Raw genomic sequence first — 16,072 nt, 5'->3', positions numbered from 1 at the left:
TGGAAGAGGTGGCAGGTGAGTGTATCCACACACTGCAGGGGGAATCTGTGTGAGTGTGACAGGCAGAGGAAGACTAAGGAAGCAGGCAAAGCAGGGAGAGACAGGCTGACTGGGGGAGAAGTGATGAAGCTGACAAGCCCTACAGGGAGATTACAGGGGAGGCACAACTAATAGAAAACCTTGACTGACTGTTACAAGCTGACTCAGTGTATTGGGGAAGTTGGCTGAGAAAGGTGTAGTGGGAGTAACTGAGTACTGTGGAGTACTGTTGAGTAGCTGATTACTGTTGAGTAAACAAGTACTGCTGTGTGCTGTTGAGTAACTGAGAGTGACTGAGTACTAAGGAGTGACTGTGAGAAACTGAGTACTGCTGAGTGACTGTGAAAAACTGAGTACTGTTGAGTGACTGAGAGTAACTGAGTACTGCTGAGTGACTAGGAGTAACTGAGTACTGCTGATTGTCTGTGGGTATTTGAGTACTGCTGAGTGGGTATGGGGAACTGAGTACTGCTGAGTGACTGTGAGTTACTGAGTACTGCTAAGTGACTATAAATAACTGAATACTACAGAGTGACTGTGAGCAACTGAGTACTTCTAGGTGACTGCACTGCTGAGTAAAATTCCTGATCCCCTAGGAGTACCCCCATTAAATTAGTGGGTACGATGCCTGGCGGGTGTGTAGATGCGACTCGGTGCACATCTTGTGGCATGTATGCATTCTTCGATCTTCCGATTGAGAGCGAATACTGCTGCACAAAATGTAAGCACGTTGCTTCCCTGGAAGCTCAGGTCCTGAATCTAGGGAAACAACTGGCAAGACTTAGAAGAATCTCCATACTAAAGGAGAGTTGGGAACGTACCCCGCAGGTGTTGGCAGGGGCCAACACAGAGGGGGGTGGAGATACAAGGTTGCAGGCACCAGAGCAGAGTAGTTGGGTGAAAGTTAGGAAGGCTAGAGGGGAAAGAGTCAAGGAGGCCGGTCCTGGGCTGGAACATCCCAATAAATATGCTCTGTTGCGTGATGATGGATAAACCAGTCAGAGACCAGCATTGCTGGAGCAGAGCAACGCCCCTAGCTGCCAGGAGAAGAACTCCTCCGGTGAGGGCGGGAGCAAGGCTAAGGGTAAGGAAAGACAGATTCTGGTGGTAGAGGACTCAATTATTAGAAGGACAGAGAGGGCAATCTGTCACAAAGACTTTAAGCACCGAACTGTATGTTGTTTACCAGGTGCTTAGGTTCGGCACATCCCGGATCTGGTGGACAGATTATTGGGTGGGGCTGGGTAGGACCCAGCTGTCATGGTACACGTAGGTACCAATGACAAAGAGGAAGATGGAGAGTCTTAAAAAATGATTTCAGGGACTTAGGAGTGAAATTAGGGAGTAGGACCTCCAAGGTAATATTCTCAGAAATACTACCGGTACCCTGAGCCACACCAGAGAGGCAGCGGGAGATTAGGGAAGTTAACAATCGGCTGAGGAGCTGGTGTAGAAAAGAGGGGTTTGGATTCCTGGAGAACTGGGCCAACTTCTCAGTTGGCTACCGGCTCTTTAGAATGGGATAGACTGCACCTAAATGAGGAGGGTGCAGCTGCAGCCATACTGGTAGAGAAGATGGCCGAAAAGTTAGATGGGGTTTTAAACTAGGTGATGGTTGAGAGAGTCCAGATGTAGAGCTAGCCAGCAGGGAGCAAGATCAGTGGGCAATATTGGGGGCATTAGCAGTAGGGTGATCAGAATTCCAAAACACAAGGTACTGTAAGTAAGTTGACAACTCCAAATTGTAGCCTCATAGCATTTAACAAGGATAAAGTAGTCGTCCAGACAAAATTACGAGGTTTGTATGCCAATGCTAGAAGTCTGGCTAACAAGATAGGAGAACTGGAGCTGCTAATGTATGAGGAGGATTGTGGGAATTTTGGAGACTTGGTTTGACAGCTCTCATGATTGGCTGGCAACCATTCAGGGGTGTTCCCTTTATCACAGAGATAGGGAGGGTAAAAAGGGGGCAGGGGTATGCCTGTATGTATATCAAGAATGATGTGCAAGTGAATATGAGTGACAATATCACTAATGTAGCTAGAGAGAAGAGGGAATCCTTATGGGTAGAGCTTCAAAGAGAGGAAACTAAGGGGAAAGTAATATTGGGCATATGCTATAGGCCCCCTAACCAGAGGGAGGAGGGGGAAGCGGCCCTCCTATCACAGCTTGGAATGGTGGCAAAGAACAGGAAATATAATGGGGGATTTTAATTTACCAGATATATACTGGGCAGAATGAATTACGCATTTGCCTAAGGCTCGCCATTTTCTAAATGTTTTGCAGGACAATTTCATGAGTCAGATGGTGAACTCACCAACAAGAAACAATGTATCACTAGACCTATCAATACGAATATCACAGACTTGATCGAGGATGTAGAAATATGGGGCAACTTAGGAAACAGTGACCATAGGTCAATTAGCTTCAGTATAAATTACAGAAACGGGAAACACAAGGGTAATACAAGGACACTGACATGCATTTACTTTGGCAGGGCAGCCCTTAAGTGCTAAATCACGTACCTGTACGTGATTTTTTAGAAAGGCTCTAGGGGGCACGAATGCCACCAGATCTGCGTTCCCGCTGTGATTGAACACAGTGGGAGCCAATCAGCAGGGCCGGCAGCCATGATGGCAGCTGGACACCCGCAGTGGTTCAGGAGAATGACAGAAAGGTTGTCTGCCTATGTAAACAAGGCAGATCGCCGTTCTGCCAGACAGGAGGAGTGCAATCTTGTTTTCCTACTAATCAGGAACAAAGATCTCTCTCTTCCTGCAGTCAGTCCATCCCCCACACAGTTAGAAAGCACTCCCTAAGAGCACACTTAGCCCTTTGATTGCACCTGGTGTTAGCCTCTTCCCTGCCAGTGTCATTATTACGGTAACAGTGCATGTTTTTAGTACTGATCACTGTATTTGTGTCACTGGGCCCCAAAAAGTGTAATTTAGTGTCAGCTGTGTCCGCCGCAATGTCGCAGTCCCGCTAAAAATCGCTGATCATCGCCATTACTAATAAAAACAATTTTAAAAATAAAACAGTCCCATAGTTTGTAGATGCTATAACTTTGCGCAAACCAATTAATATACGCTTTTTGGTATTTGTTTTTTTTAATACCAAAATTATGTAGCAGAATTTTAGCTAAACTGATAAAGAAATTCGATTTTTTAAACTTTTTTTATTGGATGTTTTATAGAAGAAAGTAAAAAATATATATATATTTTTTTTTCCAAAATTGGCGGCCTTTTTTTTTGTTTATAGTGCAAAAAATAAAAACCGCAGAGGTGATCAAATACCACCAAAAGAAAGCTCTATTTGTGGGGAAAAAAAGGACATCACCTTTGTTTTGTTTTTTTGGGTAAAACGTCGCACGACTACGCAATTGTCAGTTAAAGCAACGCAGTGTCGTATCGCAAAACATGGCCTGGTCATTAAGAGGGTAAAACCTTTCCGGAGCTTAAGTGGTTAAGGAAGTCAGCCAGGTGATAGCCAGACCATTGTTCCTAATGTTTATGGACAGTCTACTGATGGGAATGGTACAGTACCACCTGACTGTAGAAAAGCCAACGTGGCACCAATATTTAAAAAGGGCAGAGATATATCAGGCCGGTTAGCCTAACATCAATAGTCTGCAAGCTATTCTGGGGGATGAAAAAGGATTATATACAAGATTTTAGTAATGAAAACGGCATTATTAGTAGTAATCACTCAGCATGGATGCATGAAACATCGTTCCTGCCAGACCAATATTTTAACCTTCTATGAAGATGTGAGCTGCCATCTAGATAAAGGAAGGCCTGTGGATGTGGTGTATCTGGATTTTGCAAAGACATTTGATACTGTTCCCCGCAAACGCTTACTGTAAAAACTAAGGTGCGTAGGTATGGACCATAGGGTGAGTACCTGGATTTAAAACTGGCTTCAGGGGCGAGTCCAAAGGGTGGTGATAAATGAGGACTATTCCGAATGGTCTGGTGTGGAAAGTGGGGTCCCCCCAAGGATCTGTCCTGGGACCAATCCTGTTTAATTTATTCATAAACAATCTAGAGCAGGGGTGTCAAACTCAACTTCTTCGAGGTCCACATCAGCATTATGATTGCCCTCAAAGGGCCGGTTGTATCTGTAATACTAGATGTGAGTACTACATGGGATACTAGAGTATCCCAATCCCCTTACATCAGATGTCAAGAGTCCCCCCTCCCCTCCCTCACATCAAAGTGCACCCCCTTACCTTTTGTTGCTGCTAGGAAGAAGCTGGGGCAGAGCTGGGAATCAGAAAGTGCAGAGTCTGGAGGAGGCCCAAAGGAGGGCTGGAGCTCTACTGCTGCTCTAGTAGAGGTGCCAATGCCACATGAAATGGCCTGGAGGGCCGTATTCGGCCCGCGGGCCTTGTGTTTGACACATGTGATCTAGAGAATGTGATAACCAGCTCAATCTCAGTATTTGCGGATGATACAAAGCTAAACAGGGTAATATTTTCCATGCAGGATGTGGAAACCTTACAAGAAGACCTGAACAAAATAATGGGGTGGGCAACGACATGGTGAGGTTTAATGTTGAAAAATGTAAAGTACTGCATTTGGGTGCCAAAGATGCGAACGCAGGTTACTCACTAGGGGGTGAACCTCTGGGGGAATCTAGGATGGAAAAGGACCTTGGGGTTCTAGTAGATGACAAGCTCAGCAATGGCATGTATTAAAAAGGGGATTCACTCCAGAGATAAAACAATAATTCTCCCACTCTACAAGACTCTGGTCTGGGCGCATCTGGAGTATGCCGTCCAGTTTTCGGCACCGGTCCTCAGGAAGGATGTGCTGGAACTGGAGAGAATCCAGAGAAGGGCAACAAAGCTAATAGGGACTGGAGGATTTCAGCTATGAGGAAAGACTGAAAGCATTGAACTTATTCTCTCTGGAGAGGAGACAATTGAGAGGGGATATGATATCAAGGTACAAATACCATACTAGCAACCCTAGCATAGGGAACAAACTATTCAGTGAGAGGGAATGCAAAAAGACACACGGCCATTCACTAACATAAGAAGAGAAGCGGTTTAAACTGTGTAAAGTGTTCTTTACTGTCAGAGCGGTAAGAAGTAGAATTCTCTTCCACAAGCAGTGGTATCAGCAGGGAGCATCAATAGTTTAAAAAAAATATTAGATTGGCACCTTAACATAGTGATATATATAATGTACTATTGACATAAACACTTACACACACACACAGGTTGAATTGGATGGACTGGTGTATTTTTTTCAAACCCACTAACTATGTAACTATATATGGCGGTGTTTATACGTTTGTAGCTGTTCTCTATGGTAAACTCTATGTCTTTTCTCTATAATACATTTCCTTTTCCTGTCTGCAGTTAAGCAGAAAAGCCCATGTGGACTTTGCACTTTGTGTTCTGTAGGGCTATATACAGACTTTCCAACAGGTTATAGGCCCAGACACCCAGAGAAAAGCTGAGAGCCCAGCCATAGCCAGCTACTGCAACAGTGCAAGATACAGTAAGAAAACTGCAAACAAATAAAATAAAAAAAGCCAGTAGCACAGTTGCAACAAAGCTTTAATTTGCAAATCTGACAAACCAGAACTACCAGTCTTGAAAATTCAAGAAGAAAATACTGCTAATAAGAGAAGGTATGTGGAAATGTATGTAGCAAGGTTTCCAGTCCTGTGGTCTGATGTGGGTCTGCCATTGTTGCTGGTTACATCTCCAGCCCATGTGAGCTGCGACCCTGGGTGTGAGAACTGAGACATTGACAACTCAGTCTCTGGCATCTTTGTTTTGTGGTTTTATTGTAGATAAGGGGATGGGAGCAGGGAATGAGTGGGATACTCCTTAGGCTCAACTAAATACACTTGTGACTTTATCCGGGAAATGTCCGTTAACGCTGCCTTGACGCCAGCTGACGCTAGCCAACGCTCACTGACTCTCAGAACACACTGTAACTTGATAGAAGTGCTGAATCCTCGACTTTAAGTCCAGAAGATCCAGGACTGTGGATTATAGAACTGCTGTCACTGCGGCACTGCAAAGTCACTGACTACTTCCCCCCCAGCCCTGCACTGGCTTGAGGTAGTTAGTTGTAAGTTCCTGTTTGGCTGCAACTCTCAACTGACACTCTGTACAGTTCAGGGCCCAAACTGCAGGTGCCCCCTTTAACCTTGAACTCTTCGGGGTTCTCTGACTCTGTACCCCCTCAGTAACTTCAGGGTTCTCAACCTTGGTACCCCCTTTCCTCAGCTAGCTGGCACTGGATCCTAGAACCTCTTCCGGAGTGGTCCTCTCTGACTCTAGGCAGACCCCCAGGGGCACTCCTCAGTACTCACGACCTGTGTAGGCTTTCCTGGGACTGGACCCCTCTCGCTCTCCGCAGGCTCTCTACACACCGGATCCCCTCAGCTCAACTCAGCACTCTCTGGATTCCCAGGCGACACCCCGAGACATCCACTTCCTCAGACAGGAGGAGAGACAGCCGTTCTCTCCCTCCTGGGACTCTGCTTCTGACAAAGACCACAAATCATGCTTCCCATTCAGACTTACATCCCTCCCCAGAATCCTCTGCGGCAGAATCTGCCTTCTAGGGTAGATACAAGTCTGAATGTATCTCTCATTGGGTTTCCTCCACTGCCCTATCAGAAGCCTCTAATAGAGCCAGTGGGGAGACTCCCCTCTCAGGAGACACACTTGGAAACCATGACAACCTACCTAGCAAAAGAAACCTGGCCCTGCTGTTAGGCAGACAAGGCCCATTATGCATTTACCTAGCACCTACCTGTAGGGTGCTACATGTATAAATGACTTCAGGCCAAAACATCCTTCAGATGAGTAGATAGAGAAAGACCAAAAAGCTCAGAGCAGAATCTTTCTTAGCATAGAAAATGATCAAATTATACATATATACAAGTGTGAAACTGCTAAAGAAATGTGAAAAGGATTACAAAAGGTGCATGAAAGAGCTAATCTCAGCAATAAACTGTATTTGATTAGAAAGCTATACCAAACTAAGCTGATGAAAGGCCAGGATATGCAGGATTAAAAAAGGCACACCTTGGAAATGGTTGAACGCCTAAGAGTTTATGGAGAAGAAATAAAAGATTTTAATTTTGCAGCATTATTACAAAGTGGCTTAATAGAAAGTTACAAAATGGGTTATTAGCCACCTACATCCAAGCAGAGAAGGATGCCCCTAAAGACAAAGAATGATAAATGGCAATTACTGCTTGTTTCCTATTGACGAAGAGCACTGGGCAGCAAAAGCTACCTGCATCCTATTGACAAAAAAACACTAGGAGGGAGTAGCTGCCTACATTGTAGCAACAAAAAACACTAGGAGGCAGATCTGCCAGTGTCCTAGCAAAGAAGGATGCTAGGTGACAAAAGTCATCTGCATCCTTGCCACGTTGCAGAAGCCATTAGTATCCTAGCAGAGTATGCAAGGCGGCAATAGTCCTCTAGGATGTAGTAATAGCCAGCTGCATTCTGGAAATTGCCGTCGTCTATGTCCTAGAGATTAAAAACAATAGGCAGCAAAAGCGACAAAGAAAGTAGGCAAAAGGAGCTGCCTGCATCCTAGCAAGGAAGGACACTAGGCATCAGAAAAGGCCTACATCTTAGTAACGTAGGACACTAGGTGGCTCTGCCTGCATCCAAGGAATGAGTACTGTGACCTAGCAATGATGGATGCTAGGTGGCAGGAACCACCTATGTCCTAGTGACAAAAACCCCTTACCACATTATGACCACTTTCCCTGTGGGTAGAGTCTAAGGGATAGTTGGTTTTCCATCAGGAACCCACTCACAGGAGCTTGGATCTAGCTGTAAGTGGGTCATCCAACAGGTGTAGAGCAGCAGCTTGGTAGTGCTGGCAGTAGGACTGACAGTGGAACTGTACTAGATACTGAACTGGCAGCTCCATAACAACCAGCATCCCTGAGATTAAACTGTCAAATTTTGCAGTGGTAGGAAACTCCTGAAGAAGTCCGATCACGATATGTGTGGGGTGGAGCTGGGTGATGTCATTACTATGAAACAGTGTTATGTGATGCCAGAGAAGTGTCCTTAGCGCTACTAAACTTATTTCAAGCTGTTGCCTGAAGTGCACCAGTTGTCAGTGCACCAGCACATGTGAGCTTGCAATACTTTTATTTAATAAAGGCTATAATTGTTTATTACTACACCACAGAAGTCCCTATCTTCTTTTGAGCATAAAGTGGGGCTTTCAGAAGAGCAGGGGGTCTTTTCCCTTAAAGGACCATACACCAAGAAAATTCAAGTCTAACTGAAGTAGCAAGCTGTAAATTCCTTATCCCTGGAGGGAACAAAGCACTTTTAGACCTTTATCCCACATAGATCAAAAACACAAGGCGAGAGGCTCACTACACTAGGGGTGGAGCACACATTGGAAATATCGTTTTGGGTGAAGCACTGGATATAGTTGGTGGTAAAATGTCAAGGTTTAGAGCAGGCATGTCCAACCTGCGGTCCAGAACCCCAGGCAATGCGGCCCACTGCCCCCTGCCAATTTTTTTTTTTTTTCTGGGAAGGAAGGAAGTCAGGTCAGGGGCATGGCCACAGCGGCTTCCAACTAACGATAGGCAGAGGCGGCCTTGGAGGGGAGGGGGGGGGGGAGGCGAGCATGTGCAGTGTTTCTGACTCTTACCACCATGACCACTTCAAATCACTGAAGTGGTCATGATGGTTAGAGTGTTTCTTTAATATCTCTCAGAAGAAGTAAACCTCTGTATACTGATTCCATTTAATTTCATCATCCTCTAGTTGTGTTAAATTAGTGCGGGGGGTGCAGCGGCGTGGGAAGGGCGCGGCTGCATTTTATTACTTATATACCTTAACTATAGTATATATTTTATATGCGGCCAGAGAAAATTTCTTTACACTCAATGTGGCCCAGAGAAGCCAAAAGGTTGGACACCCATGGTTTAGAGACTACCTATGCTCACTAGACAGAAGGTGGAGTAAAATAAAAATAATTTGGGAGGGTGGAGCACTTTAAAGTGTTGTGGGAAATTACTTAAAGAGTTACTAAAACCACAACAGTAAAATCAGTCTGTATATGCAGTTAAGTATGCTTGTTATACTCACTGTGGAACCTAAGGGGTTAGTCATCTGCATTGTGTAAAAAGGCTGTTTGATCCTGTCTTCTCTGATCCTTCCCTGCTTCCCCAATCCATCTCCTGACAGTACAGAGCCTTGGGGGCACTCTGATCATGCTCAGTTTTGTGTGTATTGCAAGAGAGATTTTGTTTTCCTTGGGAGGGTGCGCAGAGCCAATCAGCACTGTCCAAGCAGAGGGTCAGGGGTCCTGCAGCCTCACAGGACAGTCAGAGGAGAATGAAAACTTCCTACAAGCTTTAATCAGAAGTCATAAGACTGCTATATACTGCTGATGAGAAAAGGTATTTAGCAGTTTACATTTACTAAAATAATTGCATTTCCATGTTCTTTGTACTCTGGGAGAGACCAGATATAGTGAATGCAGGTTCTGGGTTTAGTAACACTTTCATTCCACATTTTAGAGGCTGTTTATCCATGTTTTATGCTTTAATACATGTTATTTTTGATACATGATTAATTGGTAATTTGTGATGGTATTTGCAGATCACAGAAGAGTATGCAAAAGTAATTAAGACTGTATTCACACTTCAGGTTTTAAATCGCGAGCAGTCAAACGCGATTCTGCCCACGATTTCAAAGTGCCAAGGTATGAATGACAAATTGCAGAACGCACATTTGAGATTCCATTCATTTGAATGCCACCTAAAAACCGGGTGCGGTTTTGGGGTGATTGCCGTACAATAAATCGCGCTGTAGTTGCAACAACCCGCATCTTGTGAAGCTTGTTAGGCAAAAAAAGTTCAGGAGCTACTTTTGGGCGACATGCTTCACGCAAAGGGTGTTGAGCAACTGAAGCATGATTTATCACGTAAAGAAACGTGGTAGAACCGCACGATTGCAGGTGCCATCTCAAATGAACGTTCTGCAATTTGTCATGCACTCCTCGGCACTTTGAAATCGTGGGAAGAATCGTGGCAAATCTTCCCACAATTCAATACGCCAAGGTGTGAATGCAGCCTTAATTAGTGTATGCAGTTACATATACTGTAGGAATGAAGTGTAGTCACTATTGTTTGGTGGTTATTTTAAGCAGCACAACACTAACATTTACAGCAACTTTTTAGATGTGGGAACACATAACAGTAATTGCTGGCAGCTCGTGAAAAGAAAATGCTATATATAGGCAGCGTAAGAGTATTTTTTTTAGCTTTCTTACATAGCTTCTTTGAAGTGTATGTTATCTCGTGTTTTGCATAATGAATCTTCTAGATCTCTCTATTAGTGCCTGACTTTTGGTAGAGCAAGTTGTCAACAGCTTTTCCTATACCTCTTGTACAGGTCTATGGATCCTGCACATATTCAGAGACTCGCAGTGTTCACTATTGCCGGCTTGATGTTTATTATCTTAACTTTTCTTTTCTGACGTAGTTCACGTCTCCCTTTCATTTCTTGGCTAATTAGGTTTAGAACTTTATGCTGGTTTCTTGCCTCTCTGAATAGAAAACAGCTTTTTGTAAAGTCTGCAGGTTGCAATGATCTTTCCTTTTTTTATATTTTGGGGAGATGTTATGGTTTTCATAACATAATCTTAGTATATTATACCAGTTCCAGGGACAACTCTCCACATCTACATCCTAATATATATCAAATTGTACAAAGAAAGAGGGGACAAGATGTACCCCTACCAAAAAGGAACAGGACTTTATAGGAAATGGTGTTGTCACTGAGATAAGCACATACACGTATATATCGTAAAAGATACATTTTATTGTATAAACATGATTAAAAAGGTCTCCAATTTAGATATAAAAACATGTACAAAACCATCCCACAATGGCTTCAACTGCTACACATATCCAGTGCTTGCATAAGTCCATTAAGGTCCAACACGTTTCACAGAACATTCATAGCACAGCATACAGACACAGCCACAACCAACTCCCAATCCATCCACCCACCTCCCAAATCCCCACATGCATCCCACCACTACAACCACACCCCACCTCGCCACACAACTCCATCCCACATCTCCCTAAATACAAACCAACAAATTTACAAAGGTACACCCACTTCCCCACCCAAAAGCAAATCAGGCAAATTAGCAAAAACAACAATCCACACTGACATCCATCCTAATCAATAGTACCTCAATACCACTGCAGGCACAGCTCACCCATTTATGTAGTCCCAAAAGAACACCCCCCCACACATAGGTAGCCCCATGGAACCACAACAATAGATAACCAGCCAGCCGCTCCCAGCACCTACAATGCCCATATAGTCTTGTCCTTATAATTTTTTTCGTCCTTATAATTGGGGGAGTTTTTTAGGAACAAGGAAAGAGATTACTTTTGGATCATAACTGTGTCTTAATCCCACATGCTTTCCAATGGGCGTGTACAGGAGCCCCACATTAATGTAATATAGGTGATCCTGTATCCATTGTCCAAAACCCTTTTTGTTTTCTCAATGTAGAATGATCCACATATACAAATTGCTATACATACCACTCCCTTCGTTTGACAATCTGCAAAGGATTTGGATTTAAAGATTCCTCCTCTGGGAAGTGGAATTGTATCCCCTTCTCTAACCCATGGGCACTAATCACATCCACCACATCGGTAGATGCCTACTCCCCCACAGCCCTTTCAGGGTCCCCCAAGGAAAGGTAACGGCTATGGACCAAACTGTCTCTGATTTGGATCTGTGGAATACCACCTCCGGGCGGTTATATACATATTCCGAAATGGTATTATCCTCCGCTAGGAAATGCCAATTTTGAGTCAAAATTTCTCTAACCTGTTCCTGATGGGCACTAAATCTCGTGATCACTGTAGTAGTGTCAGTTTTCCTCCAAATTTTTGGTGTAAAAATCAAATGTTCTTTTTGATTAAGTTTGGCTTTTTGGTAGGCCTTCTTCAAAATCTTTTTGCTGTATCCTCGGGCCAGGAGGCGGTTGTTTTGCCTGCAGCCTAATGTATTGGCTGTAGGGGATACTATGTACCAGGGGGCGGGGATGGGTGCTGGTGGAATGCAGTATTGTGTTTCCCGCAGTCTCTTTGCGGAACAGAGTGGTAAATAGTGATTCATTTGAATTCAAAAAGAGTCTTACATCTAATAAAGGGGTGCTGTGTGTATCAAATTGCATTGTGAATTTAAGGTTAAACTCATTATAAGATATAAACAACATGAAATGTGTCAATTAATTTGGGATCCCCGTCCAGACGACTGGTACATCATCGATATAACAATACCACAATAAAATGTGGCAAAGATAGACCGACGCAGCATCATCCGAGAATAGGGATCCTTCCCAACCATCCAGGCAAAGGTTGGCATACGATGGGGCACAGCATGTCCCCATCGCAACCCCCTGTACCTGGAGGTTAGGAATCCCATCAAATAGAAAATATTGGATGTGAGAATATGGTCAAACAACCTAACCAAAAAAAACGTTAGTGGCCAGCTAGATCGATCCTGTCCCAGAAGGAAGGTGGAGACCACCTACACTCCTTTTTCATGGGTTATACTTGAATATAACACCTCAACGTCGATAGCTACCAGTAATGCTCCCTCTGGGATTGTTAGATCCTCTACAACCTTCAGGAGTTCTAATATATCCTTAAGATATGAGGGTAGCCTTAATACATGAGGTCTAAGTTGGCTGTCCACAAACCTACTAGCCATTTCAGTTTGGCAGCCAATTACCGATAAAATTGGACATCCAGGAGGTTTTTTTAGACATTTGTGCACCTTGGAATGGGCATAGAAGGTAGGTGTTACCGGCCATTTCACATCCATATATTCAAAAAGATCCTTGTTGATTATGTGTTGATAATATGCATCCCTAATTAAAGACTTGAACCGTATTCCCAGGTCATTGATCAAATCCTGCCACACTGTACCACTCCAAGTTTGACAGAATTCTTCCACACATGTCATCGTATTGATCTCTATCCATAATGACCACATTACCCCCCTTGTCAGAGATTTTGATCATAATCTGGTCACTTTGGGAGTGATCATCTAAGGCCCTACGTTGTGAATACGTAAGATTGGGGGTTGGATCAGCTCTTAGGGACAAATTTTCAACTTCCTTCACTGTTTGAGAAAGCCCCATACTGCTGGGCAGGTTAGAAGTTTCGGAAATTTCTGGGATTTTGCTCTGAATTTTACAGGGCTTGGTTGAGATTCAAACTCACCCCCTGACCTGCCTTAGTCTGTTCATTTCCATTTAGAAGTTGAATCAATATTTTTAATGTGCGGAAGTCCTGGGCTCTAAAGTCCTTATATATTTCCTCATCACAAGTTTCAGCTATTCCCCGCTCTTTAATTAAAATATATATATATATATATATATATATATATATATATATATACATATATACAGTAAAACCTTGGATAGTGAGCATAATTCATTCCGGAAACATGCTTGTATTCCAAAGCACTCATATATCAAAGCGAACTTCCCCATAAGAAATAATGAAAACTCAGATAATTCGTTCCACAACCATTTATTCATAAATCGTTCACTTTATAGTCCATATAAAAAGATTATAGCAATGTGAAAGGTTGTGTAACCATAAAATGTCCATCCACAAATGGCAGCCTCCACAAGTGGATTAGAAGCAAAATCCAGCAGGAGCTACAGAGTATAAAAGAGTAGAGAGGCGCCTCTAAGTGTAGCAATATGGCTACATTTAATGAAGGTACAACATTTAGCAACTCACATGGTTGATGATTAAAATAGGGCACTAAAGCTTCGTACACACGATCAGATTATTGGACTAATTTTCGTCTGTTTTTTATTGTGTGCTAGTCTCATATTGAAAGTGAAGAGGTTACTCAACATACGAAAATTCTCAAACAACAGAATATAACTTCAGAAGTGATGTCATGTGTTGAATTGTCTTTTATGTATTCTTTCGTTTCTGAGCATGCATAGTCTTGCTTTTACGATTTTTTCTGGACGAAAACTGTACTAACTAAACAAAAATCAGGCATTGTGTTCACGTACGATATAAGTTGTATGGCCTGCACATTCAGTCAGTGGCGGAACTATCAGAGTCGCAGCGGTCGCGCTTGCGACCGGGCCCTGGAGTTCCGCCACTGTGGGGGGGCCCGCCGGCCTCCGCTCTCCTACCGTGGGGGTGGATGTGCGAGTAAGAGCCTCCCTCCCTCCTCAGAATCAGCAGAATCAGTCTCAGTCAGATAATTGTGCCGCGCGCGGGGGGGGGGGGGACGCTGTGTCCGGCTGTTAGGAGGAGGCTGAGCTGAGCTCTTACTGTGATGAATGAGAGAGCCAGCCAGCCAATCCATGTAGAGAGCAGGGAGTAGAGTGGCGGAGTTTCATAGACGCTGGAGAGTCAGCCGTCCAGAAGGGGGTGGATCTCTCCTCCACATGTGATTCACAACATGCATCCCTGGACTGTGGAGGCCCTTTTCGTGACCAGTGAATGAGGGGAATCGACTGAAGGACATGTAAGTGTCAGTGACAAATTGCTAACCTCCACCACTGATCTCAACCACCACCATTGCTGCCTCTTACTGATCCCACACTACAGATTTCATCCCTATCCCCCCATCACTTCTACAACAGAGATCCCTGGTGTGGGGTGGGGGGTGGAGATGGGATCAGTAAGAGGCAGAGGTGGGGGAGGTTGGCATAACCACTGATCCCCCCCCTTCCTCACCACCATCACTGATCCCCCCCTCACCACCATCACTGATGCCCCCTCCCCCATCATTGATCCCCCCCTCACCACCATCACCGATCCCCACCCTCACCACCATCACTGATCCCCCCTCCCCACCATCACAGATCTCACCACCATCACCAATCCCCCTCCCCCCTCCCCACCATCACTGATTCCCCCTCCCCACCATCACTGATCCCCCCCTCCCCGCCATCACCGATCCCCCTCCCCCCCTCACCACCATCACTGATCCCCCCTCCCCACCATCACTGATCCCCCCCCTCACCACCATCACCGATCCCCCTCCCCCCTCACCACCATCACTGATCCCACCCCCCCCTCCCCACCATCACCGATTCCCCTCCCCCCCTCACCACCATCACTGATCCCCCCTCCCCGCCATCACTGATCCCCCCCCTCACCACCATCACCAATCCCCCTCCCCCTCTCACCACCATCACTGATCCCCCCTCCCCACCATCACTGATCCCCCCCCTCACCACCATCACCGATCCCCCTCCCCCCTCACCACCATCACTAATCCCACCCCCCCTCCCCACCATCACCGATTCCCCACCCCCCTCACCACCATCACTGATTCCCCCTCCCCACCATCACTGATCCCCCCCCCTCACCACCATCACCGATCCCCCTCCCCCTCTCACCACCATCACTGATCCCCCCCCCCTCCCCATCGCTGCCACTGATCTCATCCCCCCTCCCGACCATTGCCACCACTGATCCCACCCCCTCCCCACCATCGCCGCCACTATTACTGGTCCCATTCCCTCCTCCCCACCAGTCCTGCCACTGATCCCATACACCCCTCTCTCCACCAGCACTATTACTGGTCCCATTCCCCAGGTCATATTTTACCGATCCTGAGGTGGAAAATCAAAGAAATTACATAACATTAACCACTTAAGAACCGCCCAACCGCAGTTTTACTGTGGCAGGCAGCCCCTCCTGCGCAAACCGACATAATACTACCTCAGTCACTCGCCTGGTGCAAGGGGGCGAGCGGGGATGCCAATTCACGGGGGCCTGCAGCCGTGATTGCCGCTGACCACCCGTGATAGGTCCCCGCTGAGAGAGGAGGACGGTCGGATGTCGTAAACACAGCTGACCATTCTTCTCCCTGAAATGATCCCAGCACGCCTGTGATCCTTCTATATAGAATCACAGGTCTCTATGATCATTTCACAAGCCCCTCCCCCCACAGATAGAAACACTCCCCTAGGGTTACATTTAACCC

Source organism: Pelophylax lessonae (assembly GCF_965119305.1).
Source record: "Pelophylax lessonae genome assembly, chromosome: 3".
NCBI classification, from domain to species: Eukaryota; Metazoa; Chordata; class Amphibia; order Anura; family Ranidae; genus Pelophylax; species Pelophylax lessonae.
Note: the sequence above shows the minus strand (reverse complement) of the source record.